We start from the raw sequence: 25,661 nt of genomic DNA on the forward strand, positions 1-25,661 counted from the left end.
AGTCTGGGTAGACAATACTCAGCTAGATAGACCAATGGTCTGACTCAGTATAAGGCAGCTTCCTCTGTTCCTATGTCCCTATGTCACTCATGCCCGAATAACACACTTAGGGAGCCATTTGTCTTAAAAGGGATTGATCCATGTTGCAGCTCACAGAATTGCCATTGAACATACTTACGATACCATCCCCTTCAGACAAATGGCATCCTAAGCATGTTCTTCGGGTGCAAGGGGTTGAGTGACAGGTGCAGGGCAGGATTTCTTCCCTGCGTTCCCTGCTGTAAGCATGTGTGGGGCTTGAATTAATAACATCTGAAGAGGGCTTAAGAAATGTGTACAATCAGGACTTAAGGAAAACCTATTGACCCAAGAATTAATAACTCCTAAAATAAGAAAATCCAGGCCTCTGTGTAGCCCTCACAGACATATTTCTGGCAGCAAACAGCACTTATGCAGGGAGGGCAAAGAAGCAACAATCATTTCCTGATTTCCCTCCCTGTGCATTGCCCTGCCCATCAGACCTGGAGCTTTCCCAAATGGCGACTTAATGAAGCTTCGCTATACACAGACTGGGGGAGTTCATATGATAGAGCCATTTACAGCAATGTCAGGATGGTGACAGAAGGTGCCATTCATACAGCCAATGGCATTATTCAGTTTTCTTCCTGACAATTCACACACCACATTTGCATGTAACGCAGAACCGCAGGTCGACCCATGGTTCTGCTCCCCATCCACACCCACCCCGCTCTCCTGTCTGAATTCAGATGTCACGGAGAACACTCTCTCGGCAGTCAGTGAGACTGCAGAGAGGAGGGGGAACTGGCTGTGCCGGCTTCCTTCTGGCATGAAGGACAGCCTGCACAGCCAATCACAGCCCTAGGGAGGGAGGAGGTTTCTCTTTCAACTGCAGTCACAGTGAATACAGCATGTGGTCCCAAATTCAGATGACACGCAGGCTGCGTTGAACCTCAGCTTGGGGTGATGAGACTTAGTACAACCCGAGGGTTCAGACTGGAGTTTAAAAATCCAAACCTCAGGTGGGTTGCCTTGCAGAATTGGAGTTGCAGCATTCGGACGTCACATTGAGACAACCTCTGACCCCTTAAACTCCAGTTCCGTGTTACGTACGAATGTGGCCACTGTTACTGCACAGTATATGTGTCCTTTAAAAGTAACACTATTGGTGCAGTGCTCAAAAAGGCTAAACTTTAGGCACTTCCTGCCTCCTTTCTGGGATAGCTCCAGCAGGACAAGTCCTCTGAAGCCTCCCAGCCTCAACACAGCTCTGACTGCCTCAATGAATCACAGCAGCCATTATTGTTGTTCTTATTATAAGATAAAGAAGATGAAGATGGTGAAGATTTATGTACTGTTTTCAGACTGTTTTCAAACTGCTGTTCTTAAAGCAGTTTACATAGAAAAAGTAGTAAGCTGGTTGTTAGCTCTGCCCAAAAAGAGCTCACAATCTGAAACAAACAAAAACAGGAACAAGCCATACACTAGTAACAATCACTTGTTGACAGCCAGGCCAAACTACTCCTGAGTAACCCTATTGAAATCAATTAGTCCTTTTTTGTAACTCTTGAGTAATACTGTTCTGTAAAGCCCAATTCTGATGTTATGCTGTTGAGTGTAGAGATGCCGTACAAGTGTACACACTCGTACATGTATTTGTGTGAATGACTGTACCTGTGTTCATTTTAAAAGTGGACCTGGATACAGGCTCTTCAAATGCATGATGTGGATAGGAAGTGTACTTCTGTACTTGCGTTCAACACAATATGTGAATGACTGTACTTATGTACAGATCTGTACCTGTGTACACTCATTGTGTTGAATATAACATGTGAATGGGCCTTTAATCTGGATTTCAGCCACTGTGCTGATGAAGATGAATAGGGTCAGTTGCTCTCCCCCTGCGAATTGTAAGACAACCCCTACTTTAAAAGCTACCTCTTTGCCTTGCATGGGGTCAAATGCAGGAATTATGGTTTGATCTTTGGTAACCCTAAGCTTACCTTGAAGAGGTAATAGGCAAAGAACTCTATTGCACAACAAAGCCTATTCCAAGTATTCAGATGGGGAGATATATATATATGTTTGTGTGTGTGTGTGTATGAATGAATATATATATATATATATATATATATATATATATATATATATATATACCCTGTTTCCCCGAAAATAAGACATACCCATAAAATAAGCCATAGCAGGATTTCTAAGCAGTTGTGCAATATAAGCCATACCCCGAAAATAAGACATAGTGGTGATCTCTCCTGGCTCAGTAGTAGGCTGCTTGCTCAAGCTTTTCCCCTATCCCCCTGGTGTGTGTGTATGGGGTGAGAGAGACCCACAGACAGGGGCGTAACGATACCGGTAGGGGTGGCAGGCTGCAAGCTGAGGCATACGGTAGAGGGAAGTACGGTAAAAAATCTCCTCAGAAAATCTCCTCCTCAATCTCCCCTCCTCCTGGCGTGGTGGTGTGGGAGGCGGCAAGAGTACGCCGGGAAGCGACGCCGGAACTCGGCGTCGCTCTGCGCACTGGCGGGCGGGAGATTTTTACCGTACTTCCCTCTACCGTATGCCTCAGCTTGCAGCCTGCCACCCCTACCGGTATCGTTACACCCCTGTCTGTGGGTCTCTCTCACCCCACACACACACCAGTAAAGCTGCTGCTCCCCAACACTGACCAGCAACAGTCTGTGGGTCTTATATGGATCATATGAGAGTTATGCAGGGCCAGACTGGGGGCAGCGAGAGGGCGCCGGAATGTATGTGGGGAGGGCGCCAGAATGTTTATGGGGAGGGTGCCAGGTTTTGAGCAGAATAGGTAATTAAGGGTGAGAGTTGGGGCGCAGGGGCACCGCATGGGTAGGGTGCACCGGGAATATGCCCTGTTGACCTATGGGCCAGTCCGAGCCTGGAGTTATGACGATGTTCCAGAAGAAGATGACTTAACTATAATTGAATAAATGTAGATTGTTGTACCACACTTAATAAAAATAAGACATCCCCTGAAAATAAGCCATAGTGTGTCTCCTTGAGGAAAAATAAATATAAGACAGTGTCTTATTTTCGGGGAAACACGGTGTATGTGTGTGTGTGTGTGTGTGTGTGTGTGTGTGTGTGTGTGTGTATATATATATATATATATATATATATATATATATATATATATATATAAAACTATGAATGCACTGCCCAGTCCTCACTAGACAAAATGGAATGCTATGATGAGGTAGGCCTTTAAACATGGTGTGGATATTCATGTGCATAAAATATTTTCGCTAAATTAGTCTGGGAAGCCAAGTCATTTCCTGAGGTGAGAAATATATTGAAATGCTAATAGAGCCTAGCAGGTTGCTTTCTGTCCTTTGGGGAAAGAAACATAGGAGGAATTTCTTAATTGTGTGTTGGCCAATTCCTTTCAGGAGATCAAAAATGAGCTTTGATATGAACAAATAAACTTTGATAAGGCCCTTTCACCTCCACAGCTAATTGAGAAGAAATAGCCTGGGTTGCAGGCCAAAGCCCTCAATTCAAGACTGAGAGGGCCTTTCATTTAAATTTAAAGTTATATAAGAAACCCTTAATTGAAAAGGGAGAGTCTGGCCTCACATTTACCGAAGGAATGGAGTCATTCTCGACAATTGAGCAAGGAAATTGTTCAAAGGACTTCAGGTAAGCAGAAGTATGAAATATAGAGAGCAAAGCAGGCAGTTTTTCTTTTTCTCATAATGGCTAATGTTTTTTTCATGCTAGGCAGTTATGCATGTGTGTGTGTGTGTGTGTGTGTGTGTGTGTGTGTACACACACATGGTTCAGTGAATGTGGGGTTTTTTTGTGTGTGTACACACACACACACACGCTCCAGCTACTGTGGCTTTCATATAACATCAGAGCAACTGAAGAAGGTGGAAGCCAAAGCCAAAACATCTTGCACATTATATTTCTGTTTGTTAATCGACAACAAAACTTTTTCATTCTTTTTTAATTAATAGCATTCTTTGGGATCCAGAAAATACTTGTATGGAGTTCTATTTGCACCTTTAAAAATCTTGTCTCTGTCTCTCTGTAATTTAATCCTGAACATAAGAACAGCCCTGCAGGATCAGGCCCAAGGCCCATCTAGTCCAGCATCCTGTTTCGCACAGTGGCCCACCAGATGCCGCTGAAAGCCACAGGCAGGAGTTGAGGGCATGCCCTCTCTCCTGCCATTACTCCCCTGCAACTGGTACTCAGAGGCATCCTGCCTTTGAGGCTGGAGGTGGCCCACAGCCCTGCAACTGGTAGCCATTGTTAGACCTCCATGAAGTTATCCAAACCACTCTTAAAGCCATCCAGGTTGTTGGCTGTCACCCCATCCTGTGGCAGAGAGTTCCACAAGTGGATCATGCATTGTGTGAAAAAGTACTTCCGTTTGTTGGTCCTAGATTTCCTGGCAATCAATTTCATGGGATGACTCTTTGTTCTAGTGTTAGGTGAGAGGGAGAACAATTTTTCTCTCTCCACTTTCTCCACACCATGCATGATTTTATAGACCTCTATCATGTCTCCCCGCAGTTGTCTTTTTTCTAAACTAAAAAGCCCCAGGTGTTGTAGCCTTGCCTCATAAGGAAGGTGCTCTAGGCCCCTGATAATCTTGGTTGCCCTCTTCTGTACCTTTTCCAGTTCTACAATGCCCTTTTAAAGATGTGGAGACTATCTATCTGTAATATTAAGTCCCAGACCAAACCACAAAAGATAGAATCATGGGGTAGGTTCCAGACCTTGTCCAGACTATCAACAAAATTGAAAACCCCAGGAAAAAAGTCATTACTGTCTCAGAAAATCCCCATCGGATCACATGGGGAATGAGACCTCATAGAGCTAGGAACAGACTAGAGTAACAGTGTGATAAGATGCTAAGATGCTTGCAAACTCCAGGCCCTCACTGACCCACTCACTGACTGACTTGAAACTCCCAGATTAAAAATATGGAAGATAGAAACATGCTGTTTTCACAGGTAGACTCCAGAACTCACCCAGATTATGAAAAATGAAATGAAAACACCAGAAAAATAAATTGTTGTCGTTGAACAGAATGGGCCATGAGACCTCAGAGATAATGAAAGACTAGAAGCACAGCAACATAAGGCATTAATATGCTTGGAAACAAACAAATAAAAGCCATTTTATTAATATATGTATGTATGTATTAGTATGTATTAGGGTCAAAATATTCAATATGTTGGGTCCCAATGTAATTTTTCAATTATACTTCAAAAAGCAGTTGCAAGCTAGAGAGGATTCTGAAAGGATCCTGTGTTGATATCTTCTTGCTGCCCTTCTTACTGCACATAAAGTTGTTGCCCAATCCACTACAGACCAGGAAATGCATTGAGATTTGGCACAGTGATGACATCGCAAACCACCTTCTGTGACAAAGTTGTCAGATAACAACTTTGCTGTGAATTCAAAGCTCTTAGGCTGTAGAGACCCCTGCTAATTGAGCAAAGAGGCTCCTTTTATAAAGTGATGATTCTCTTTATTTAGCGAGGGGAGAACTGGCCTTATCCATTCCCATTTCAGCTGTTTTTGGTGTCTATCTTGTGTTGCTTTTTAGATTGTTAGAGCTTTGGGGATAGGGAACCATTTTATCTATCTATGCCACAGTGGGGAAATGATTAGCAAGCCAGAGGTTGCCTGTTGGAATCCCTGCTGATATGTTTCCCAGACTATGGGAAACACCTATATCAGGCAGCAGTGATATAGGAAGATGCTGAAAGGCATCATCTCATACTGCGCAGGAGGAGGCAAGAGTAAACCCCTCCTGTATTCTACCAAAGACAACCACAGGGTCACCAGGAGTCGACACTGACTCGACGGCACACTTTACCTTTACTGTCTATCTATCTATCTATCTATCTATCTATCTATCTATCTATCTATCTATCTAAACCACTCTGGGAACTTTTGTTGAAAAGCAGCATAGAAATATTAGTAGTAGTAGAAGACCCATATGTTACCAATTAACCCAATGACCCAATTTAGGGGAGGGACCCAATGACCCAATTTAGGGGAGGGAAAAGCTTTGGGCCCCTATTCAGTTCGGCCCCCTTCAGTCTGTTTTGTCCTTACTTAAAGCCCCATCTGGAGAGGCTGAAGTGCGGCTCAAAGCAAACCAAACTGGGTCAAATCCTTTGTAGGGGTGTGTGCAAACTGGCTCAACGTTAAGCCAGTTCGACAACGTTAAGCCGGTTCAGTTCAACGCTTTGAGTCGAACCAAACCACCACTTTCGGTCCGGCCCTGGACCGAACACCCCCCAACTGTTTGGGGGCTTGCGAATGGGTTTGTTTGTTTTAAAGAATTTACCTTATCCCCCTCGGGGGAGTTCTTGGAGTTCTTGGTCCCCCCTCCCCCTGTCAGCTCTCCCTATGGTCACCTCCGGCCGGTTTGGCCACTCTTTGACCAGTTTTTGGCCTTCTTCCGGTGGCCATCTTGGAGGCCAATTGCGCAGGCCTCCAAAATGGCCACCACGCCACTGGGAGAAGGCCGAAAACCGGCTGAAGAGTGGCCGAAGTGAGCCGGCGGGGGTGGGGGAACCTCCGCTGACCTCCCTGCTGCCTCCAGGAACTCCCCCAAGGGGGATAAGGTTAATTCTTTTTAAAAAGCACCTTCACGAACCCCCCCTCCTGGACTGAACCAAGCCGGGGGGGGTTGAGGGGGTGCTGGGCCAAACTGGCCCAGTTGGGTTCGTGTCTGGTCCAGACTCGAACCGAACCAGGCCATCCAGTTCCATGCACATCCCTATTCCTTTGCTCTTACCTCCACCCCTCAAACTACTTACTAGGACCAATAAGGGGGGAGAGAATAGGCTCCAAATCTTTTACTTTGCTCCTCACCACAAGGGATCATACATTCCACAGCTTGACTTTTAAAAGGGCAATTTCCCCCCTTTTCACATGGACTCCTAGGAATGGCATCAGTGCTCCTGGAATTTGTAGATTTTTCTGAGGCTGCAGCAAAGGGGTGAGGCAGGGGCGAGTGGGGCTGAAGCTTCCCTTCAAGCTGCAAAAGGGTTCTGCCTGAAGCAGTAAGCCCCCCTTGAAGCAAGACCACAGAGGGCCCAGGCACATCAGAGGCCCCTCAGAAGTTTTGAAGTGGTCTGTGCCATGAAGCACTCCCTGCTTCACACAGGCCTGTTACCAACACACAGCCATTGTCTGTTACTGGTCTTAACTATCTCCCCATAATATTATGTGCAAACCGTTTTTTAAAGCGGAGAAATTCTGGCAGTGACATACATGTCTCCTGATGCCATTACACACACGCATGCACGGACACCGTCAATTACCAGCCAAAGTTTTAAAATTCAGGGTGGGTCAAATAGAAATGTCACTGCGAAAGGCCATGCAATCCATCAGCAAACCGATCCCATGCCAGATTTTCAACCCAGCTGCCACAGCTTGACAATATGGAGTTCAGCACCAGCCCTTACAAATGGGCAGCAGAGGGAGGCCTCATACCCAGACAGCATCTCTCTGCGAGAGGCAGGTCCTCCCAGACCAATTCCAGACGTTGGCTGTGGAATCACACAGCTGCCATGCATTCCCCTGAGGGTGGAGGACTTCTTGGGAAGGCTCAGGGATTGGGCAAAGTGGACAGACAGAGAATAGGCAATGACAGTAACAGATGAGAGTGAATCTTGTCAACATATGTGTGTATGCACCAAGGTGGCTACTAATTGACTAGTTAGGTCTTTAAAAGGATAATTACTGAACCTACATGGCCATCCTCTTCTATATATACTGACGCCATTGTAGTCAACAAAGACAGTGACTCGTAATGGGGTTATTCATAGAAAACGGAAGGACTTTTTTTTTAGTCCAATCAGACACAAAACACAAAAAATGTTTGTTCAAAAATTCAAGTCATGCAAGCTCAAAAATTCAAGTCACACAAATGTTGCATGATGTTAGATGATGCAAAAAGTGACTTATGACAATGAGGAGAGTTAAGTAAATAGTCCTGGCTTCTCTAGAACTCAGACCCTGATCAAGTGGCCCCATTTCTCCTCCCCCTGCAAAGACGCTTCCCACAGACCCCACGGCTACTCCCCAGAGAGTTTTCACCAAGGAATACAACACTCTTCTGCAAAATGCGGTCAAATTCCTGGTTTTGAGCATTTTCTCCCACTTTGTGTAGGCTTCTAATGTCATAGAAAGTGACTCAAGGCAACAAAGTGTGTACAAAAAATGGAAATACACAGGTGTATATTGTAACAGTGCACACTAAGCACATGAATTACACTCACATATAGCATTGTGCAGGACAGAAGCCTCTGTGATGATAAGTTGTCGTAAAGCTCTTCAAGAATGTATTGTTGAATAAATGCATTCTTCAATGTATTGGTTCCAAATAAATTAAGTCCTCTTAACAAGGACAAAAAAGGAGCATGAAAGAACCTTTGGATGATCCTTCAATTTTTTCTAACGCCATTTTCTTAATTTAAAATGTATTTATGTACATCTTTTGCAGAGTTCATCATTGCAAAGAGGATTCCCTGCACAGATGCATTTGTATACACAGAGACATTGGAACATCTCTTTTGGCCTAATCTTTCTCAAGGGTGATGTTTGCAATGAGAAAGGAATTAACAAGGCACCCTGTAGATGGAAAACTCATATAAAATGTTAATTCAGTTTGGACCTTCATAGCACTGAGAACAAAAAAGACTCTGGACACATAACTGTGGGTAACATGTCACAGGTAAAATGCCTGGCTACAACTTTATTAATAAATGACAGCATAAAACCAACAGCAAGGCATCATAGAGGTAGCTGGATGTCAGACTCCACAGCATTGCTTGGAAAGCCAAACAGAAGTGTGAGCAGACAGAGATTCTATCCTGACTGCTCACTCCTCAAACCCTAGCCTGATTTTTGAGTGCAGAGCCAGTTTTGCAGTTGCAAGCATGAATTGTCCCTTTTCCTAAGCAGGGTTAGCCTTGGTTTGCATTTGGATGGCTGACTCCATGTGAGCCATCTGCTGTAAGATATTCGCCTTAGGGAATGGGGCCGTAGTGCAGTGGTCGATTATCTACCTTGCATGCAGAACATCCCCGGTTCAATTCCTGGCAGCATCTCCAGGAAGCTTTTCAGACAGCAGGCTTTACTGCAGGTTTGCCGCAAGGCTTTATTGCGAGTTCGGGGCATAATGGAGACTCAAAAAAAACCCAAAAAAACCCCATCCTTTTTTTACCCTGACATAAATCAGGCTAGATTCCAATATGGAGGGGGGAAATAGAATCATGTGTAAAGTCCTCTCTGAAATATTGCACAGACTTTGGGGTAAATCTGGCCGATATGTGAATCATTCTCCCAAAGTAAAGCCGCAGTAAAGTCACCATCTGAAAAAGCTCCTGGTAGGGCTGGAAAAGACTCCTGCCCACTGTTCCCTCTAAGGTGTGCGCATGTGCATGCGCTCACAAGTCTTCTGATGTCCACTCAGTTCAATTTAGATCCCGCTCAGGCTGAATCAGGAAGGCCCCATTCTGAATGCAGGTACGCACACATTGCTTTGATACTGCCTCCCAGAACAAAACCCATTTCGCACAGAGATGAAAAAAATTAGAAGGATCACTGCTCCTGCCTATAACCTTGGAGAGCTGCTGCCAGTCAGTGTAGAAAATACTAAGCTAGATGGACCAATGGTCTGACTCAGTATAAGGCAGGTTCCTATGTTCCTGTGTTAAACTGAAGGTCAGGGCATCCCAAGGGAGGCAACAAAAGAATTAGTGAAGGCAAAATCCAGCCACCCAGCTGTGATTTATCTCAGCCCTTCAAGCCTCAAGTGTTTGACTGGAGATTCCCCACAGTCCCTGGCAAAGCCTTGTCTGAACCTGAGCCCCCCTTTAAAGGGCATGCCTGACTCCTCCCATTATCCTAAGAGCCTTGCATTCTTCTGCCATCCTGATAAAGCAACCAACCATGTGACAAGTTAAAATAACTGTCAGTGAAGACTAACTAATAAGAACCTTTTTCCCAATGAGGCTGTCCCTACTTATTTGTTATTTCTCTGTGTAAACCGCCCTGAGCCATTTTTGGAATGGCGGCATAGAAATCAAATGAATGAATGAATGAATGAATGAATGAATGAATGAATGAATAATCCATCCACACAAAGGGCTAGTCAGAGTGGTTGGTAAAATTCCCTCATGGCCCTCACAAAGGGCAAATGTCTGAGTCCAGGAATAGGAAAACAACAGGAAGGGTGGCTGGGTGCATTCACAGCCCCATCCAAACTCCGAATGAAGGGAATGGGACAACTCACTACAGACAACTCGCCGCGGGCACAACTCGCCACAGGGACAACTCGCCAAAGGGATAACTCACCGCAGGGACAACTCACCGCAGGGGACAACACAACTCCTCCCCGCCCCCACAAGCCTGGCCTGTCACTTTGGCTTTCGATCCGGAGGGGACAAGTGGGAGGGAGGCGAGAGGAAGCTAAATTTCAACCTACCACCTGCCAAAGCATGTCTTTCTTTCACGTTCTGCAGTGGAAGGAAGAATCTCTCTGCATTCCTACCTCTGGGGTTGTGCCTCACAAGAAGTGAAATGTCAGGTGCGAAGCCTGCCCCAGAGCTTTAGAGCAAGCGAGCTGCCATTTTCCTCCTCATATTGCCCCTTTGCGGGTCTCCCCAAAGCAGCAGCAGACTTTGCTGTGAGTTCTCTGATTAAAGCAGACTACCTCACGTGTATCCCAGGGATGTTAACAGAACACTTGGGGGATCTGGTGTGTAGTTGAATTTTGAATTGTTTAGCAAAACTCTTAGGAGGAGATTTCCTGGCCAAGGCGAGTGTGCATGTTGCCTTGTTGTTTTTTAATTCTCTGCAGGAAAGTACAACTCACTGCACCCTATGGCCCAGCATAAGGTCCAGTGAGTTGGCCGCAGCAAGTTGGCCGTGGAGAGTTGTCATAGACCCCCAAACAAAGCCACACAAAATGGCTGTCAATCGAGATGCTGCCAATTGAGGCGTACCCGTCACTTTACCACTGAGCCCCTGGTGGCGCAGTGGTAAAACTGCCGCCCTGTAACCAGAAGGTTACAAGTTCGATCCTGACCAGGGGCTCAAGGTTGACTCAGCCTTCCATCCTTCCGAGGTCGGTAAAATGAGTACCCAGAATGTTGGGGGCAATATGCTAAATCATTGTAAACCGCTTAGAGAGCTCTGGCTATAAAGCGGTATATAAATGTAAGTGCTATTGCTATTGCTATTGCTATTGCTAATCCCATACGTGGCAGCTCTCGCGAGAGTTTATGAGCAGCTGCTGATTAGCAATGGGGACGGGGAGAAAATTTGGATGTTTGCCAGCTGCCAGTGGGTCTGACTGGCTGGTGGGAGGAGGCAGTGGGACACCCAGCCAGAGGGAGCAGGTGGCGACGGCCCGGCCCAGCCACCAGGAGCAGATGGGGGGGGGAGCGGGTTGGCCACTGGGAATTGGCGGGCGGGAGGAGGTGGTGGGCTGGCTTTTCAGCTGGCCTGCCAGCCAGAAACTGCGGGCAGGCAGTGGGGGGAGAAGCGGGGCGGGGCGGGGGGAAGAAGCCGGGCAGGGTGAGAAGCCGGCCAGGTGGGAGGGGGAAATGGGCGTGGGGAGGACAAGCAAGCCGGCTGGGCTGGTGGAAGCGCAGGTGCTCTGTGCCCGGCCCAGCTAGTTTAATATTAAACCTCACGAGGAAACAAAAAGCAACAACCAGAAACAAGCAGCAAAAACATAACACCTCTTTAAGCTAAATGTTTCCAAGGTACAGATTACCTATATGGGAGCCTAACTTACAGTCAAGTGAATATAGGTAGGCTCTATTCTTATGAATGTATTACATTTCTATCCCCCACGCCTTTCTTCCAGGAACTAAATGCAGTGTTCATTATCCCCTGTATTATCCTCACAACAACCCTGTAAGGTAGGTTAGACTAAGAGAGAGTGACCAGCCCAAAGACACGCAAGTGAGTTGCATGGTTTAGGAGGGATTTGAAGTTTGGTCTTTCAAGTCCGAGTTCTGACACTCTAACCATTACAAGTACTACAATTATTATTTATAAACCATTTTTCAACAAAAAGTCCACAAAGTGGTGTACATAGAAAAGGAATAAGAAAAAGAAGATGGTTTGCTGTCCCCAAAGGGCTCACAATTAAAAAAGAAACATAAGGCAGATACCAGCAACAGCCACTGGAGGGATGCAGTGATGGGGTTGGATAAGGCCAGTTGCTCTCCCCCTGCTTGATATAATAGGAATCATCACTTAAGGAGGCACTTTTCAAAGTGATGGTTGATCTTTCAAAGTGAGTCTAGTTGGTAGGGCAAACACCACACTGGAAAACGGAGGAATGGGGACCAAGTCAGAAGGACATTTCATATCCCCCCACCCCCGCCCACATGTGCATCTCACTACCCAATGAGTTTAGGAAACGTCATTCCAAGCATTTCACCCTAGATCAGAGGTGCTCAGATGGGTCCCCAGATGTTATTGGACTGCAACTTCCATCATCCCCTGCCACAATGTCCTTTGGCCATTGTGGCTGGGGATGGTGGGAGTTGTAGTCCAACACCTGCTGACCGTCTGTGTAGACAATACTGAGCTAGATGGATCAATGGTCTTGCTCAGCACAAGGCAGCTTCTTGTGTTCCTATGATCCTAAGGCTGGAATGGGGCCTGAGACAAAATGTGAAGATGGGACCCTTCACCTTCGTAGGGGTGAAGGTCCCCCATTGTACAATCACAGCTGCACCCTGCATCAGGTAATGCATTGTGTTAGCTGATCACAGAGCAGGTTCTAGGTGCCAAGAGGTCTTTGGCAAACTGTCCTCCCTGGGATCCCTGCAACATGGATGGACCCCAAGAAAGTTGTTCCTCCACCACCACCACATGATGTTCTTATCAATTGCCGGGTCTAGGTTCATCCCTTTTGATGGGGGTGGGCAGATGTGAAGATTGTGGGATCAACTTCAGACCTTTTTTTTAAAGAAACTCAAGGTCCACCAACTATAGCCAACTCAAGGTCCACCAACTGTATCCAGGACCAGATGAGCAGCACAGGGGAGCTGATATACACTTTGAATTAAGGAACGGGGGCCTCTGCTCAGCTGAGGAATTTGTTTTCAATCATGATTTATTCTAATGTGCTCCATTTTCAGAGAACAAAGCACATAGTGCTCATCTTGCCATCCTGTCCCCTTTCTTTCCTGATTTTCAGGAGCTGGGAGCAAGGGACAGAGTGGAAAGAGATCATGCCCCTGTGTGATTTTGCCATTTGACAGGCTGACAAGCTTGGGATGGGACGTTGCAGCATCCCTGTTGCTGGGCAACTGCTTTGTTGGGTCAAAGACAGGGGGCAGGGCAAGTGCTCAGAGAGGTGGCCAGAGAGAAGCACCACAGGCATGGAGTGGGCGTGATCCTGGGAGGGTCTGCACTGCCCTCTCTATGATTACAGGTCCAGAAAGTGAACAAATCTGCGGTTATGGCATCATTTGCATTTGGACGTAACTCTGCTGCTGAAAAACCTCAGGCTATGGTGGTGAGACTCACTACAAACTGAAGGTTCAAAATGGAGTTTGGCGAGAAAAGTCTCAAGTCGCTTTTGCTGCAAAACTGTGGTTGCAGCATCCGGACATAATAGAATTCCAACTTCTGCCCTGTTTAACTGCAGTTTTGTGTTATGTGTGAATGCAGCCATTCACTTGTACTGAATTCTGCTTAAACAGTATATGTAAGTATATGATGATAATATAGGTAGAAAACCTCTACACAGAAAAGGAGAAATGCTCGTTTCCCCTTCCCACTTTTCTGTTCTCTTCCTTTCGGTTACAAAGAGTGCAAAGGCAAGGAGTGGGTGGTATACCAGCAGCTGCTTATGTGTTAGGGAAAAAAGCTTAAAATAAACCCTGTTTTCATAACCAGAAAACTAATTTCACACTCCTGTTACACCAAAATCCACTCCTAGTTTCCCCTCAAGCTTCCTTCATTTCAGCAGCCTGATTTAGAAAGAAAAATAAAGCCATTTTGTTGTTGTTAAAACAGCTGGGAGTCAGGAACATAAGAACAGCCCTGCTGGATCAGGCCCAAGGCCCATCTAGTCCAGCATCCTGTTTCACACAGTGGCCCACCAGATGCCACTGGAACCCTACAGGCTGGAGCTGAGGGCGTGCCCTCTCTCCTGCTGTTGATCTACTGTCAATAGATCAACCCTTGTGGATCTACTGCCAATCACACAGAGAACTATTAATCCATCCCAATCTACCTCTTAATCTGCCTCCTCTGCCTTTTGAGACATAGAGCCTATGCTCACGACCGGCTGCATGGGCGGGCAGGTGGTGGGGAGGGTTCCAGGTTAGAACCTACCTTCCCCCCAGAAAATCCCCATCATCGTCTTTGGTGTGCCACCATGCACCCACATGATCTACACTGCATGGAGCAGTGCAGATCGCTGGAGTCCAGGACTAGTTATGCCAGCCTCCAGGAATCCCACAATGCACCGCATGAAAAATATGGTGCATTGGAGGATTGCTGCAGGAGTTGGGAGCTCTAGGCACCTGGATCTGTGTATGCCCGGGCTGTGTGCATTCTCCCTGGCCCACCTGCACATGGCCCACATGTGAATATTCCCCTTGTTTAAAGAAGTGATTTCTTTTTGCCTGTCCTGAATCTCCCAGCATTTAACTTCAGTAGTAGACCCCAGGTTCTAATGTTATGAGAGAAAGAAAGAAACTTATCTCTGTCCACTTGATCTACACCGTGCATAATCTTTATACACCTCTATCATGTCTCCTCTTACCCACTTTCTTTTTAAACTAAAAAGGCCCAAATGTAGTTTTTCCTCATAATGGAGTCACTCCAATCCCCTGTCCCTCCAACACTTTTGGGACTACAAATCCTATAATCACCTCTTTCTCTCTCTCCTCTCTCTCTCTCTTTCCTCAAATTTCTAGATGGCCCCAAACTTCTGTTTCTAAGTGGTTCACAATAACATAAAACAGATTAAAAATGAAGACCTTAAGACAATTTAAAACCACAGTCCAATTAAAAAGCTTGGGTGAAAAAGTAAGACTTTAGAGACCTTTTAAAAGTTGTCAGAGATGGGGAGGCTCTTATTTCTGTAGGGAACACATTCCAGAGTCTTGGGGCAGCAACAGAGAAGGCCCGTCCCTGAGTAGCCACCAGACAAACTGGTGGCAACTGCAGACAAACCTCTCTGGATTATCTCAATGGGTGGTGGGACTCATAGTGAAGAGGTTCTCTTAGAAAACCTGGACACAAGCTGTTTAGGGCACTATAGATTATAACCAGCACCTTGTACTTTGTCCAGAAACTTATTGGGAGCCAATGTAGCACCCAATATGAGTAATATGGTCTCTTCAAGATGACCCAGAGACCAACCTGGCTGCCGCATTCTGTACCACCTGCAGTTTCCGGACTACATACATAGGCAGCCCCACATAGAGCACATTGCAGAAGTCAAGTCTGGAGGTTACCAGCATATGTACCACTGTGTTGAGGTCGTCCATCTCAAGAAACAGACACAGCTGGGATATCAGATGAAGCTGATAGAAAGCACCTCTGACCAACCTGGGACACCAAGGAGAGGTTTGGATATGGAAGCACTCGCATACTGCATACCTGCTTCTTCTGGGGAAGTGTGATCCCATCCAGAACCGGCAGATCAAAATCATCTCTCAACTGCGCAGGCATGCCTCACAGTTGGTAGAGGACACTAGCCCGGGTTGACGGGCCCGGCATCGCTCCAGTTGCCACCACTGCTGCTGCCAGGGGAGGGGGAATGGGCAAGAGCAGAGAAGGAATGCTCCGCTCACCCACCAGCAGCTACCCCTCGGCCACACAGCAGCTGTAATTAAAAAAAAATTACAGAGGTTTGGCGGGGTGGGTGTAGGGTGACTGCCAGAGGCCTCCCTGGAACTTGGAGGCCACGGACTGGGGCCCCAAGGTCCGGGGTTAGAGTGCCTCTGCTTGTTCCTCAATCCTAAAGAACTGTCTCAAGACCTCCTGCTTTGCTGCTTTTTCACCAAATTGGTTTTGCTTTGCTATTTGGGGACTGAACTGCCATTCTTCTGCTACAGTGACACCATCTGGAATCTGTCCAAGAAGAAGGAGCAGAACCACCGCAACGCAGTGCCTCCCACCACCAACCCTCTCGGACACTCCAGAAGGATACTATGATCAATAGTACTGAAAGCCACTGAGAGATCCAAAAAGACCAACAGAGTCACAATCCCTCTATCAATTCGTAATTGAACATCATCCATCAGGCTGACCAAGGCAGTCTCAACCCTGTAGCCTGCACAAAAGAAAGATTGAATTGGGTTTAGATAATTAGTTTCATTCAAGATGGTCTGGGGCAGGGAGGCCACCACCCTCTCAATCACCTTGCTTAGCCACAGAGGTTTGGAGACAGGCCTATAGTTGCTTAACTCAGAGGGATCCAATGTAGGCTTCTTCAGAAGAGGTCTAATGATTGCCTCCTTAAGACAGGGAAGGAATCCTGCCCTCCCTCAGAGAAGCATTTATAATTTAATCTACCAGGCCCTCTACAACAACCCTCCCCCCACCAGATAGTATAAGCCATGTCTGACAATGGCCAAGAGAACAGGTGGTTGGCTGCACCATTCCAAGCAGAATTTCTAAATCTTCAGGAGTCACAAACTGACTCCTGAGTAGGAGTGTGCACAGAACTGGCTAGTCTGGTTCAGTTCAGTTCTGAACTGGATCTGAACTGGACCAAGCCAGTTCAATCCAGCACCTCCTCAAACGCCCCCCCCCAGTTCGGTTCACTCTGGTGGAGGTTCGCGAGCTTTAAATTTTTTTTCTTTTAGAAAATTCAAACTTACCCCCTCCAGGGGAGTTATCCAGGGTGGCAGGGGGGGTCCGTGGAGGTCCCCCCCCCGCTGGCCTCCCTTAGTTCCTTCAGTCCATTTTCAGGCCTTTCCCACTGGTGTGGTAGCCATTTTGGAGGCCGCCACGTCTGCACAATGGAGCTCTGTGTAGCCTGGGTCATGCCACTTTACAAATATACCCCCATGCCAGCCCACAAGCTGGTTCTTTGAAACGTGGGGTGGTACGGTTTGAACTTGGACCAAAAAACCCCTTTGGGGAGCTGGTCTGGTTTAAACTTGGACTACCCCAACCAGGCTGGTTTGAACTTGGACCACCCAAACTTGACCTATGTGCATGATGTGTCTGGGGCAACCTCATGACAGATGGGTCTGCCCTCCTCCTCCTCTTCCTCCTCTTCCTTCACCTTCTTCACCTTCCTGTGCCATGTAGCTGAATCTCATGTCTGTTTACTCATAAGTAAGTCTCACAGTGCTGCTTACTCCCAGGTAAGTGTATATAGGACTGTGGCCTAAAATGGACTAATATACTCAAAGACCAACAAGGACCTTACCTGCAGATTCGTGTATACCTAAAATATACTAAATATTTCCATGTATATCATGTAAAATTTATGTATATCTAATATACTAAAGGGGGCGGGGGGGAGCAGTTATATATAATCCATATTATCCTTTCCTGGTGTTTGCATGAAACCATGATCTTCCTCTGCATAGTGAGTTCCTTGTTTTTTATTATGCTTTCCATTTTCAGCTGGAAAATCACATTAACAAAGTCATTTTCATGGAACATGGAAAATTCCACCTGCAGTATTTATGGTCTGTTGTTCGTTATGATCAGAGTGTTGGGGAGGCAGAATGCTAGGTAGTGTTTACAGACAGAAAGCTTGTTTGTTCAGCAGTGGATGGAGCAGACCAGCCACCCTTCCCTTAATTTAAAAGGCCCTTTGAAATGCCCCACAGAAGCCAGTGTGATTTATTGTCAGAAATAGCCTTTCATTCAACAAATCACTAATCTTTTTCCAAAACGGCTGTGTTGTTTTATTAATGTAAGGAGCTGGGAAGCTGCATTTCGGCTGGGATACAGGATATTGCTACTGATCATTTCGTTGTGATGGATGTGATGGCTCCCCATTCCCCCTCTGATGCGAAGAGAAGGAAAGAAGAATGGACCGCGGAAGGCCATATATAAAAAGTTATATACATATGAAATAAAACGAAATCTCTTGGTTCACCATATATATTTTTTCTTTTTTGCTTTGTGGGTTTTGCTGCTGCAGGGGCTTATAAGGTGTTTCCCTTCATGAAATACCATGTGCCTTGCAAAAGATTTTGAGGAATGGACTGTGGTGCTCAGGGGTGCAGCAAGGCTGCATAGGAGGAGAGCTGGTCTTGTGGTAGCACACATGAGTTTTCCCCTTTGCTAAGCAGGTGCCACCCTGGTTTGCATTTGAATGGGAGACTACATGTGTGAGCGCTGGAAGATATTCATTCCCCTTAGGGGATGGGGCCCCTCTGGGAAAAGAACCTGCATGCTTGCATGCAAGAGGTTCCAAGACCCCTCCCTGGCATCTCCAGATAGGGCTGAAAGACACACCGTGGAAAAGCCGCTGCCCATCTGTGTAGACAATACTGAGCTAGATGGACCAATGGTTGGAGAGGTGGGAGGGACCATTCCCCCCCCCCCGTACAATTACAGCTGCACCCTGAGTCAGGCAATGCAAAGTGTTAGCTGATCCCAGATCAGGTTCCAGGTTCCAAGAGGCCCTTGGCAAACTGCCCTCCATGGGATCCGTGCAACCTGGATGGACCCCAAGAAAGTTGTTCCCCCAACTACCACATGAAGGCTACAGGCATAGAAGTGGTCTCATGTATCCGCAGTGGACCTGAACCCATGGCAGCTGCCCAGTGATGCCAGCCTACTAGACTTATTGTTGCTCCATGCGAAGCATGGAGTTCACCCTAGAATACACTATCTCATCTTTACCAGCAAATCTTAAGATCTGAGTAAAGCAAATTGCATTAACTGCCAGGAATATGTCCCTGAGGGCTGTGTGACCCTTGGGGACATATTCCTGGCAGAGAAAAGGACATTTGGAAGGAGGGTTTGGAGGGTTTGAAACTCTATATACTTTGTGAGTTTCTTCCACCCTGATAGTGCTGGGGATTATGTGGACCAATGGTTTTAGTACCATTTAACCTTTGTATATCACTTTGAGCGCTGTAATATTTGGGCTGGCAGAGCAATTCAAAATGTGGTTTTTTAAAATAAAATAAAATAAAATAAAAATAATAAACATACAAATGAAACCCCACAGCACATTTCTCACAGAAGCTTCTGCCATTTCCAGCTGAAAACAGCCTCAACGTTACTGAATTTTCCTGCCTCTGTTTGATTGCCACAGGCATTTTCTACAGGGGAAACAGGTATACATTTTTGGGTGGCCGAGACAATGTTGAACAAATGTGGAAAAGCATTTGGCATCTCTCAAATTTGCACTGGCAACCAGTCAAATATCCAACGGCTCCCTAGGGCAACTCTGAACACACTGTAGTAACAGCTTTCTCATTTCCGTTCCTCGTGCATTTCTGTGTACGGTCATGTGCCTTGTATCACATTGAACTCTCACCTTCCATTTGTATTTGGCTGGGCTCCTAGTCCAAGAACAACGCTTTTCCCCATCCATCATTGACAGCCCTCAGAAGACATCAGCCTTTTCAGCATCCATAGTGTCTTATTAGCAGATCAAGTTAGTGTCTGACAGTCGTTTTAACCTGTGTTGGTCTCAGCTGGCTTATGATGGAGATTTTGCATATAACTCATGGTACAGACTCTCATAACCAGAAAGGGCTGTTGGATATGGATCAGCATTCAGCATCAGCAATACTGTATTTTATTTGCTATAAAATAACCTGCCTTCTGGACATCACTGAAGATTCATTTAACCTGCATTTGACTATGGAGTTGTAAAAAACCCACTTAATTTCAGTGTCAGGGACAAGCAATATAGGAGCCACTAGCAAGAAATGGTTGCTAATTTGCCCTAGGTGTTATTCAGAGATATTTCATCACTCTGAAGAACCTTATAAAGCTGATTCTTGGGATTCTAAAAGGTCTGTGTGTGCAATATCCAAGACTGGCTGTCTTCTCCCCAGCTTAGATGGCTTTAAAAGGGGTTTAGACAAACTTATAGATGACGGGTCTTCCAGTGGCTTCTTGTCCTGATGGCTACAGCCCGGCTACCTCCAGGCTCAGAAGCAGAATGCCTCTAAATTTCAGTTGTTGGGGAGCAACAGCAGGAGAGAGGGCATGCCCTCACCTCTTGCCTGTGGACTCCCAGAGGCATCTGGTGGGTCACGGTGTGTGAAAGGATGTTGGACTAGATAGGCCTTGGGCCTGATCCAGCAGGGCTGTTCTTATCTTGGCTGATCCAGCAGGGCTGTTCTTCTCTTATCTGTTCTTGTCTTAAGGGTCAAGCTTAAAGCCATTGTGTTTTGGGACTCAGGGGCAGGGGCAAGGTTGTAGTGGGCCCAGAGACAAGATTTTAAAATGGCGCCTCCTCACTGAAGCTCAGCTCATGAAGTCAAGAAATCTTAAATGAGGCTGAATAGTGGTAACAAAAAGCATAGTAAAGTGTGTGTGTGTGTACACATATACATACTGTGTGCCACAATAGAACATCATCCTAAATTATTTTTTAAAAGGTTTTGTAAATTGTGGACAATGCAAGTCATTTAATGTTACTAGAGAAAGACATGCTGTTCTGGTAGCTCCAGGTCTTAACACTCACATCAGTTTCAGAGGATGAATACAACTGAAGGAAGCCTGGGCGGGTGCACAGCTGGGGGAGTCAGTCATGTGACTTGCCTCTGGGGGGGGCAAGGCAGTGGGCCCCCAGACAACTGTCTCCCCTTGCCCTATTATAGTTACACCCCTGCTTAGGGGAGCTGACTGTCTACCCGGGCCAGAAGTAGGTGTGTGGCCCAAAATAGGCAGGGATCAATCCCAGCACAGTAAACGGGGATGAAAGTGGATGGAGACAGCTGAGTATTTGAATCAGGTAGAGATCAGGATCCTTAGCTGAAATTGTGAAAAAGAGAAGAAATAATGAAGCAACAGTCTGTTAAACGTTCTTAAATTAACTGATCATTATTGCAGCCCTAACTCCCCCCCCCCCAGTCAAATTACTAGTTTATGAAACTACAATTTTGAATGTATTTCAACCCCTTAAAGAAAAGAAGTGACTTCGGGGAGACATGATAGAGGTTTATAAAAACATGTATCAAATAGAAAGAGTAGGAAGAGAGAGAAATTTATCCCTCTCACAAAACATCCCATGAGACTGAAGGCCAGGAAATTTACGACCAACAAAAGGAAGCACTTTTTCACACAGTGCATAATTAATCTATGGAATTCTCTGCCACAGGATGTGGGGATGGCCACTGGCTTGGATGGCTTTACAAGGGGCTTAGACAAATGTTCTTATGTTCTAATCCCTGGCACATCAGACCAGAGGTGCACCTAGGTAATTTTGGAGCCTGCCCCCCCACCCCGCAACTTCAAGTTAACCATCATCACCTAAGGGCCCTGCCCTGCCCACAAAGACCTTTAATATATCCCCACCCCACATATTTCTTTCCCCACTTCCCCTTCTGTCTCTATTCCGCTCCTTGGTCTCCATCACATTTTTTAGAAAGCTTGTTAAATCTTGGCTTTTTACACAGGCTTTTTATATGATTGTCTCTACTGCTGCTTCTTTGTATTTTGTACTGTTTTTATGCTTGCATTTTAAATCTTTTAAATCAGATTTGTTTTATATTTTAGCTTAATGTTTTAATTGTGTCATTTTTATAATCTTGTTTTTAAATTCTGTGTAAACTGCCTTGGGATTGTTTCAATGAAAGGCGGTATATAAATTTAACAATAAATGAAATGAAATAAACAAAGCACCTGGTACAGGTCACAATCACACTTGGCTGTTCAGTGCCATGCAGGCCAGCTGCGACCGCACCACTCAGGACAGACGAAAGAGGATTTGGGGGCCCCCATGGAGTGTGGAGGCTCCAGACTTCAGCCCCAAAGTCCAGGGGTAAGAACGCCACTGCATCAGACCAAGAGCCAATCAAGAGTTGAAGTAAATGGCGACTAGAGAAGTACATTCCCCCCGTGCAGGTAACGTGGCATTTCTCCTTCCCAAGCATTTCGGTATGTTTTTAATCTGAACCACAATCATGTTATTTCGGGGCTGGTTACAGGTAAATATATACTTCCATAATTGCACTGGCAGACTGCTGTGAGCTAATTCATAAAATTGCCAAACACTAATGACCGGTTGTTGAGCTTTCTAATGAAGCTATACTGCTCCAGAAGGATTCGATGCTACATGCTAATAGCCCGCACGCGTCTACAATTTGAACCATGTGAGCGTTTAGCAACCCGCTTTTGTCTGTATACAGCACAAGCTGCTTTTGTGCAAGGCAAGTGGAATCACTTTTCGCTGACCTCTATTCCATGCTGTATACTTGCTCTTTGACCAGGACACCTTTCAGGGAACAGAGACATTGCAATGCACACAACGCAGCACAACCTTTTTGTTCCTGAATCCTCATACTGCCGTGCCGAGAAAGTGAAGGCTAATGGCATATACTGTTGAATTCAATGGAGGACTCAGGACAGGTCCCTTGACAATGGAAGTAGAACCTCCCTGTTCAGAAGCAGCATGCAAGTGGGAGCCACGTGTTGGGGGACAACAGCATGAACAGATAATAAGGTGAATCTCATGATCAGTGAGACTCACCAGATGGTGTTAGGCGGAGAGAGCGGGCTTAGCCCGCTCTCCCTGCAGACGAGCAAGCCTGCAGCCCTGGGCAGCCGAATTGGCCACCCACATGACTGCCGGCTCGGGGGCTGCGGGGATTGGGGGCTGCGTGGCCCCCGGAAGTTCCAGGATGCCCCATGTGAATGCACGGGGCATCCTGGAGAGATGAATATTTATATACTGCATACCGCTTTTCAAAAAATGTTATCAAAGTGGTTTACATAGATATGAATGAATGAATGAATGAATGAAATGGTTCCCTGTCCCTAAAGGGCTCACAATCTAAAAAAGGCACCAGCAACAGCCGCTGGAGGGATGCTGTGCTGGGGATGGATAGGGCCAGCTGCTCTCCCTCTGCTATATAAAGTAGTGGTTAAAAGGTGCCTCTTTGTTCAGTTAGCAAGGGACTAAATTGGAAGCACTTGGTCACCCCCTTGTTCGCTCAGATGACAGGAGGTGCACACACCCACCCATGGGGTTGAAGGGTGGGGGAGCTGCAAGAGTGTGCCCCACAGGTTGCTACCCCAGGCAGCCACCTAGGTATGTCTAGTGGGCAGACCAGCCCTGCAGATTGCCAGATGGCTCATGACCCAGGGCATCAGCACCCCTCTCCCCTTGGCACCCTCGGCAACTGCCTAGTTTGCCTAGTGGATGGGCAAGCCCTGGTGAACTCTAAGCATCTTGTTCCAAGCTGGGGCCTGTGCAGGGTGTTCATGAAAACCATCTTGGCATGGGGAATTTATGGGCAAGGGTCTAGGCACAGGGAACAGGACCAGAGACAGGTCAATGGGCAGGAACAGGCTTGTTACAAGGCATCTCCAAGCAGCAAACTCAGAGCCAACTGAGAGCGTACACAGTCCTGCTATCAGGTTCATGTCTCCAGCCCGGTTCCATCTGAAGGAGCAAAGGAAGCTGCCATATTCTGATTCAGAACACTGGTTCATATAGCTCAGTATTGTCTGCACTGACTGGCAGCAGCTCTCCAAGGTTTCGGGTAGAATTTTCTAGCCATTCCTTGTGATGCCAGGGAGTGGAACGGGGACCCTTTGCATGCAAGCAGATACTCTACCACTGAGCTACGACCCCATCCCCTAAGGGGGGTATCTTACAGCAGACAGTGTTCACATGTAGTCCTCCATGCAAATTCAAACCAAGGCAAACTCTGCTTAGCAAAAGGGGCAATTCATGGTCGGGGCATAAAAGGCCATACACTGTTTCTTCAAGTGTCTGTTCTGGCTGAACTGGGGAGATTCCTGTGATTCAAGAAGTTCTCTAGAACAGCAGTTCTTGACCTTTTCCTTTATGCAGACCACTACATGGTCATCAAAAGCTTTGACAGACCACCACAAAAGAAGCAATTTTAAATGCCTGATGGGAGTCAAACTTATAATTGATCTATGGAATTCTCTGCCACTAGATGGCCACTAGCTTGGAATGTTTTAAAAGGGGTTTAGACAAATTCATGGAGGATGGGTCTATCAAGGGCTACTAGTCTTGTGCCTATAGGCCACCTCCAGCCTCAGAGGCAAGATGCCTCTAAATACCAGTTGCAAGGGAGAGGGCATGCCCTCAGCTCTTGCCTGTGGGCTTCCCAGAGGCATCTGGTGGGCCACTGTGTGAAACAGGATGCTGGACTAGAGAGGCCTTGGGCCTGATCCCGCAGGGCTGTTCTTATGTTCTTATCTATCAGCTGCTATTAAAACACAGCTATTTCTAATAATACCATCTGATGCTCACTCACAAACGTATTGCACCAATCACAATGCATTTACCTGCATTAGGCCTACCAGTAAGAGAAAGAAGTATTTACCTAATGAGAAAGCTGGTGATGATTGTGATTACATCCACCCCGCCCTCCCTGTCTCCATAGTCCACCTGCAGTACCCTTGCAAACCACCATGGGTCCATGGAGCACAGGTTGGGAACCACTGCTTTGGAGGAGTCCTTGGAATTAGAGGAGGAGAGCAGATTGTCCTCGGGGCCCTTTCTTGGAGTGGTATCTGGAGATAGTTCCTGCACCCTCATCCTCATCCTCTGTGGCCTCAGACCATCTTTAATCATTAGGGGTCCAACACCCAGACCATGACAAAGCCACAGGGCATGGAAATACACTAGCATATATTGATTCCTTCTTATCCTTGGTCCTCCCCTCCCTCTGTTCTCCCCCCACTATTAGACTTCACTGCTACTACTACTACTACTGTACTAATATTTATATAACACTTTTCAACAAATGTTTCCAAAGCTGTTGACATAGAAGAATAAATATTACATACATAAGATGGCTCCCTGTCTCCAAAGGGCTCACAACCTAAAAAGAAACGTAAGTTTGACACCAGCAACAGCCACTGAAGAGATGCTATTCCGGGGTTGGATAGGGCCAGTTGCTCTCCCCGCTGCTAAATGTAAGAGAATAACCACATAGAAAGTCACCTCTTTGCTCAGGTAGCAGGGATGTTTCATCCTTGGGCCAGAGATCTGGATTTTTAAAAAAATACTCATATACTAAGGTCATTCACACAACCAGCCCAACCAAGACTTGCACAGCTCTACCCATGTAGCACTGTTCATGTGGAGTGCTAGGATAGCCTGTGTTGTTGTTTTTTAACCTGGGCTAAAATGTGCCCTTCCACCTCACCCCTCCCAGTCGTGTGGATGCTTGGGCTCTATGTACCCTGTCCATAGAGCTGGGTGGAAGGAGTGACCGGCAGCACTGCATTGTAGAATGCTGGAGAAGGAGGTCCACCAGATCCTGGCTCTGCCCCTCACTGTGACGCTCCTCTGGTGTGTAAGCAGCAGAGTGTGGTGAAGGTTCAAGTTTGTGTGCAGGGAGGCAGGTAAGATCCTAGCTCCCTGCCAGCCCTCCTGAGGCCTGGGTAAACTGGTAGTATGAATGACCTTACATAGGAACATAGGAAGTTGCCAAACACTGGAACGGGTC

At 46.4% G+C, this 25,661-nt stretch overlaps 1 long non-coding RNA gene across 1 annotated transcript; it reads left to right on the forward strand.

Moving 5' to 3' along the window:
• Positions 1-13,423: 13,423 nt before the first annotated feature.
• LOC128342868 (uncharacterized) lies at positions 13,424-18,140 on the forward strand. Its single transcript, XR_008315216.1, has 2 exons — positions 13,424-13,765; positions 17,956-18,140. It is a non-coding gene; the product is annotated as an uncharacterized LOC128342868 (long non-coding RNA).
• The last annotated feature ends 7,521 nt before the right edge of the window (positions 18,141-25,661 follow it).

The sequence above is a fragment of the Hemicordylus capensis genome, chromosome 1, assembly GCF_027244095.1.
Source record: "Hemicordylus capensis ecotype Gifberg chromosome 1, rHemCap1.1.pri, whole genome shotgun sequence".
In the NCBI taxonomy this organism is placed as follows: domain Eukaryota; kingdom Metazoa; phylum Chordata; class Lepidosauria; order Squamata; family Cordylidae; genus Hemicordylus; species Hemicordylus capensis.